The sequence below is a fragment of the Triticum urartu genome, chromosome 6A, assembly GCF_056163025.1.
Source record: "Triticum urartu cultivar PI428250 chromosome 6A, HENAU_Tu73, whole genome shotgun sequence".
In the NCBI taxonomy this organism is placed as follows: Eukaryota; Viridiplantae; Streptophyta; class Magnoliopsida; order Poales; family Poaceae; genus Triticum; species Triticum urartu.
Window position 1 is genome coordinate 594,845,809 of NC_141878.1, and position 6,437 is coordinate 594,852,245.

General features: G+C 42.1%; 1 pseudogene; it reads left to right on the forward strand.

Annotated features, from left to right (window-relative positions):
• The first annotated feature begins 1,409 nt into the window (after nucleotides 1-1,409).
• On the forward strand, nucleotides 1,410-3,987 carry LOC147966934 (uncharacterized; annotated as a pseudogene).
• Nucleotides 3,988-6,437: the final 2,450 nt, after the last annotated feature.

Below are 6,437 nucleotides of genomic sequence, written 5' to 3' on the forward strand. Positions count from 1 at the left end.
CGCCCGTGCACTCCTCCGCGGCGGCCGCCACCCCTGCATCAACAACGCCTACCGCGCCTGGCTCTTCGAGGAGCTGGAGGCTAAGCACGACGAGGCAACCGAGCAACATGACGATGATGCCAATGTTGGCAGCTTGGGCTCGTTCGCACCAGCCGCCAAGGACGATGAGGCCGGGCTGTCTGACGTGGGTGCCGTCAACCTTGTATCCAACGGCAAGTAGAGCAAGATTTTTTTAGTTGGTTTTCATGTTCTTTTGTCATGTAAAACATAATTCAAAAAACAATGAAAATCGGTATCGGTTTTTATTTGGTGACTCCGGTTGAATGGGCATGTCTGTGGATATTTGTTGGTGTCATAACATATCTACTTCCTCCGTTCCTAAATATAAGTCTTTTTAGAGATTCCACTACGAAGTACATACGGATGTATATAGACATACTTTAGAGTGTAGATTCACTCATTTTGCTCCGAATGTAGTCCGTAGTGGAATTTCTAAAAAGACTTATATTAAGGAACAGAGGGAGTAAATCTAAACCTGATGGTGCAGCAAGCAACTAAAACAGCACATAACCTCTACTGCACACACTAGTGAGCGGGCCGGACTTGTCCATTCCTGTAGATTTGCAATGGCTGATAGTGAGTACTGCGGGGCCAGGCCCGTATATCCACAGGTGCAAGTGGAGCCGCTGCACAGGGCCCCCCAAAATCTGGGGCCCCCAATTTTTGTTCAAGTACTATATGTATATATTACTAAATCCTGAGATTAATAAAGAGGAAAGACTGGATCATTAAACTGCCAAGAAAAATAAAGTGCAGCCCCAGCCCAACGCACGTCAATTAATCCACCAAGCCCCAACGGAACAGCAGGCCCATAGCCCAACTCATCTCTCTCACGGAGAATTCCAGAAGACTGAAGACGGATCGAATTCCCCTGTTCTTTTCTCTCTCTCTACAACTCTATTCCTCGAGACCAGGACTCGCCGGCGGCTGGCGAATTAACTCGCTCGCAATTAACTCGCAGACTCCTCATCTCCTTTCTCGGATGGCTTCCCAATTATTATCCAAGAAGAGAGCCGTTGATGGCAAGTACACAATGAACTGCAGGTTCGTTTCCGCATCAATCTATAAATTAGGGCGTTTTCTACTGCTTCTTCCACTGATCCATCAATCCATCCATCGCCCCCTTAGAAAATCAAGAGGTTGGAACAGGCCTGGGTTGGAATCTCGCTGCTTGGTGGCCGCAGTCCTTGGAGGTGAGCAATCAGAGCACCAAACGCCCCCGCCTGATGATCTGCATCCGTGAACAGTCAGCAACCAAAGGTTGTTTCGCCCCCTTTTCACCCCTTTTTTAGTTGATCAGTTGTTCTTTCTTGCATTTGTGTATCCTTGGTTTTTCTTAATTTTCTAAGATGTCTTCTAGTTCTAAACGCCCTAGTAAGAAGTATAAATCTGGGTATGAAAAACGTACAAAGAAGAAAAAAGCTGAAAATCTTATTCATTCTCTGAAGGGGTCTCTTGATAAATTTGTTGTGAAAGAACCACAAGTTTCTTCCGAAAATCAGAATATAGAGGCTGATGTTGATGATAATGTTGACAACATTCAGGTTGAGAATACTAATCCTGATGAGGCTAACCTGCATGGAAATGTCGTTGGCGCTAGTCTTAATGAAAACATGGATAGTTCATCTGATAAGAATAACATGGATGCATCTTCCGATGGTAATGTTTCTTTCTGGCCAGATATATTTGATCCAAGGAATTGGGATGCGCTTGACTCAAAAGCGATTGACATCTTGGTAGAAAATGGTCCCAAAAGAGATTTAACTATAAAAAAGGCCGGAAGGATAAAAATAAAAGATGCTTTTCTTCGATATTTTACACAAGAGTTCTACCAAATGGAGAGAAGTGTGATAGAGATTGGCTTGTATACTCTAGAGAACTTGACAAGGTATTCTGCTTTTGTTGCAAATTATTTCGAAAGGGGCATGGAAAGGGTCATTTGCCTAGTGAGGGTTTTAATGATTGGGCACATATTAGCATTAGAATTAGAGAGCACGAAACAAGTGCCGAACATGTTCTGAATATGGTCACTTGGTATGATTTGCGACTACGGTTGCAAAAGCATCAAACTATTAATTGTGTAGCGCAGCGACAACTTGAGAAAGAAAAGGACCATTGGAGAAAAGTTCTATTTAGAATTCTTTTGATGGTAAAATTTCTTGCGAAACACAATCTTGCATTTCGTGGTACTAACTCGACATTGTATCAAGATAATAATGGAAATTTCTTAGGCTTGGTTGAAATGCTAGCTGAGTTCGACCCAATTATTCAGGAGCATGTTAGGCGCATAACAAACAATGAAACTCATGTTCATTACCTTGGTCATGGGATCCAAAATGAGTTAATACATTTGCTTGCTTCTGCAATTAAGTCAGAGATAATTAAAAAATTAAAGAAGCAAAGTATTTTTCCATTATACTTGATTGTACCCCTGATGCGAGCCACCAAGAACAAATGTCTCTGATAATACGATATGTCAATGCATCTTCGACTTTTGTTTCCATTGAGGAATCCTTTTTAGGATTTTTGGATGTCAATGATACAACTGGGCAAGGGCTTTTTGATGTTTTGCAGGAAGAACTACGGAATCTTGACCTGGATATAGATGATGTAAGAGGACAGAGCTACGATAATGGTGCGAATATGAAAGGTAAGAATAATGGTGTTCAAAGGAAACTTTTGGATAAAAATCCTAGAGCTTTTATTCAGCATGTGGTTGTCATAGTCTTAATTTGACACTTTGTGACATGGCAAAAACTTGTGGTAAAGCAAAGGACTTTTTTGGAATCATACAACGCATCTACACAACATTTGCTAATTCAACTAAAAAGTGGCAGATCTTGAAAGATAATATAGATGATACAACAGGATTGACTCTCAAGTCGTTGTCATCTACTCGTTGGGAGAGTCGAATAGATAGTGTTAAAGCTATAAGATTTCAGATTTCGAACATACGAGAAGCTTTACTGCAACTATCTGATATTGATAATGATCCAAAAACTAGCAGTGAAGCTAAATCTCTCGCGAATAATGAACTTGGTGATTTTGAATTTTTAGTAGCTATTGTTATTTGGTATGAAATACTGTATGCCGTCAATCTGGTCAGCAAGAACTTACAATCAAAGGATATGCTTATTGATGTTGCTATTGAGCAAGTGCAGGGGCTAATTACCTTTTTTAATGGGTATAGAGACACTGGTTTTTGTAATGCATTGGAAACAGCAAAAGAAATTGCACTTGAAATGGAGATCGATCCTACATTTCGTCAAAAGCGTGAGATTAAAAGAAAGAAACAATTTGACGAAAACCCAGATGATGTGTTAATTTCTTCACAACCTGCACATGAATCATTTAGGAGAAAATATTTTATTCCTGTTGTTGATCAGGCTATCAGTTCACTTACAACAAGATTTGAGCAATATGAATCATTCCAAAAGAACTTTGGTTTTTTATTTACTTCTGATGCACTAAAATCATTGGATGAGAAGAGCTTAAAATATTCTTGTAGTGTTCTTGAGGCTGCACTAAAGAGTGGGGGGAAATCAGACATTAATGGTAGTGAATTATATGTTGAGCTAAATTTACTTAAAAGTTTCATTCCAAATGATAATATGGGGCCGGTTGATATCTTGAAATTTCTTAAACGGCTAGATTGTTTCCCTAATGCAACTATTGCATATAGAATTTTGTTAACTATTCCAGTGACCGTCGCATCAGCTGAGAGAAGTTTCTCCAAATTGAAATTATTGAAGTCCTATCTACGTTCAACAATGACACAAGAAAGGCTCAGTGGGTTGGCTACTATAGCAATTGAAAATGATATACTGGAGGGGGTTGCTTATGAAGATCTAATTGAAGATTTTGTATCAAGAAATGCTCAAAGGATGGCACGCTTTGGCTAACAGAGTAAAAGATGGACCTGTAGCTCAAAATTCTAAGATTTTTCTCTTGTATTATGTAGTTCCTTGAGAAATCTGTACTACTGTAGTGACTAATAAAAATAATGTTTAAATTGCCTACTTGACTTTCTTATACATGGGGCCTAAATTGTGATTTCGCTCCGGGGCCTCAATTTCCGGGGTACGGCCCTGTGCGGGGCGCGCTATGTACGGTTTAGATGAAATCAAGGATGCTCTTGCTCATGAGTGTAACATCTCCCTTTTCTGTTCTCCAAGAATGATTATATATAATTATAGTACTGGTGTCAAGTAAGTAACAGAAAACGTTGTCCACAAAAGCGGGTGGTGGTGCTGGCCACGGGGCCGGCCGGTATGAGATGACGCCACAAATGAAGTGCACAAGGAGCACACAAACACACAAAATTCGTGTGTAGTACTAGATCGGAGTAGCGAGCATAGCACAGCAGCTTACAAAGTTGGTCTGAGAGTGAAGTGCAGGGGAGGGGAGGGATTTGATTGGTTGCAGTGTCACCGAGTTGAGCATGGTACCACTCACAGGACTCGATCCCAGCCTCTCCTGAAAAGCCCCCTACCTTTCCTCCGGTCCACAAGCCGCATGCTGCTGCTGCTAGCTACAGCTAGATCACACACTCACACTCCAGCCTCTTCACAGCAGCCACTGCTGCTTCCGGCTGTTGCTGTCCCTTCCCTATCCTCTACGTCGGTCACACTTACTGCCGCCGCTGCGCTACAAAGACGAGGGAGGCCAAGGAGGACGACGTACTTTGGCACTTATCAAGCTCCCTAGTGGTCGACGACGACGACGTACGACGAGAGAGCCACTTCACTTCAGTGTGTTTGCACAGTCACACCAGTCATCAGTAACTCGCTATTCACCAGTGGCACCTGAGACCTGACTGACCGCGCGGGTGCGGTCACCTGGCGCCGACCGTGTGTATTTCGTAGCCACCAAATGGTGATGAGGAACACAATGCTCTGTGGATATTAATCCGAGCTCATCTGGTCCTGCTGCCTGCGACGTCGAGGTCTGGCTATAATATCTCGGTGTGCGTAGCTACGAGCGGATAACGCCGGGAAGGAAATGAGGCCGTCGCAGCTAGCTAGGTCGGCAGTTGGGGCCTGATACACTACGCTATTACTCCCTCTCTAAACTAATATAAGAGCATTTAGATCACTAAAAGTAGTGCTCTAAACACTTTTATATTAGTTTATGGAGGGAGTCGATTACTACCACTACTACTAGCCGCCAGTACCTATCTTGAGTCTTGACAACGAACGGATGCCCTATTCTTCAGACAAAACCAACCAGAGGTGCACAATTCTTCAAATTATGTAGCGACCAGATCTCAAACAGTCTGATCTTTGTGCTCCGGTGTCATCCCTGGATCAGTAATGCTGACACCACACAGTACTCGAATAATTTATAACAGAGTAGCAATCATACACTTATTACATCGAGTGTCTCAAAAGATAACTTATTACAATAAATATGGCTTAAGGCCATCTAATAACGATAACAGCGGGAGGCTTGGAAGATAAGTGAGTCCATCAACTCCAACAGCATCACTAAGTATAGAACCACGACCTAAAAACTTCTTAATCATCGTCTGAAAAGTCTGCAACATTAACGTTGCAGCCCGAAACGGGTCAGCACATGGAATATGCTGGTAAGGTAACACATAGAGAGTAATGGAATGAAACAGCTATACTATATGCATATTTGGCTGGTGGAAAGCTCTATGGTTACAGTTTTGCGTAAAGCCAATTTTTCCCTACTTCAAAGGAATAGATTTAATTAATATCATGGTGGTTGTTAAACATTAACAATGGTTGACAGCATTCTCAATCCCAATTAAGCATCATCATTAAACATAACCCAACAAAATTAATTTAGAGTAACATGTTGAGATTCACATGAAAATCCAAGTACTAGATACCCAAGATGTCCATAACCGGGGACACGGCTAACCATGATTAGTTTATTACACTCTGCAGAGGTTTGCACACTTTTCCTCACAAGACTCGATCGCCTCCGTTTGGTTTCTCGCACTACATGGTGTTTGAGAAGACGGATGACCGAGACATAGTATTTCAAAAGCGCTAGCACCTTACGATCGGGTAGACCGTACCACCTACATCCCCTACATCTGCTAGTCTACCACTGTAAGAGTTCGCACGACTTAGTTAACTATGCTAGAGCCCATAATAGCTTGTGGCTGCACACGGGAGTTTCTAGTATGAATAGTCTCATGATCCCTTTGAGCCTGGGTGGCGGTCCAAAAGAAAACAGGCAAGTCCTGGAATACCCAGGTGCCTCAATCCACCCAGATGTGTGTTTAAGTTGCCACCTTAGATAAACTATTAATTTAACAAACTCACATCTGTCATGGATATCACTCACTCAATCCACGTCTACTAGCATAGCATGGCATAATAAGCAAACGTAGAAGTAACTCC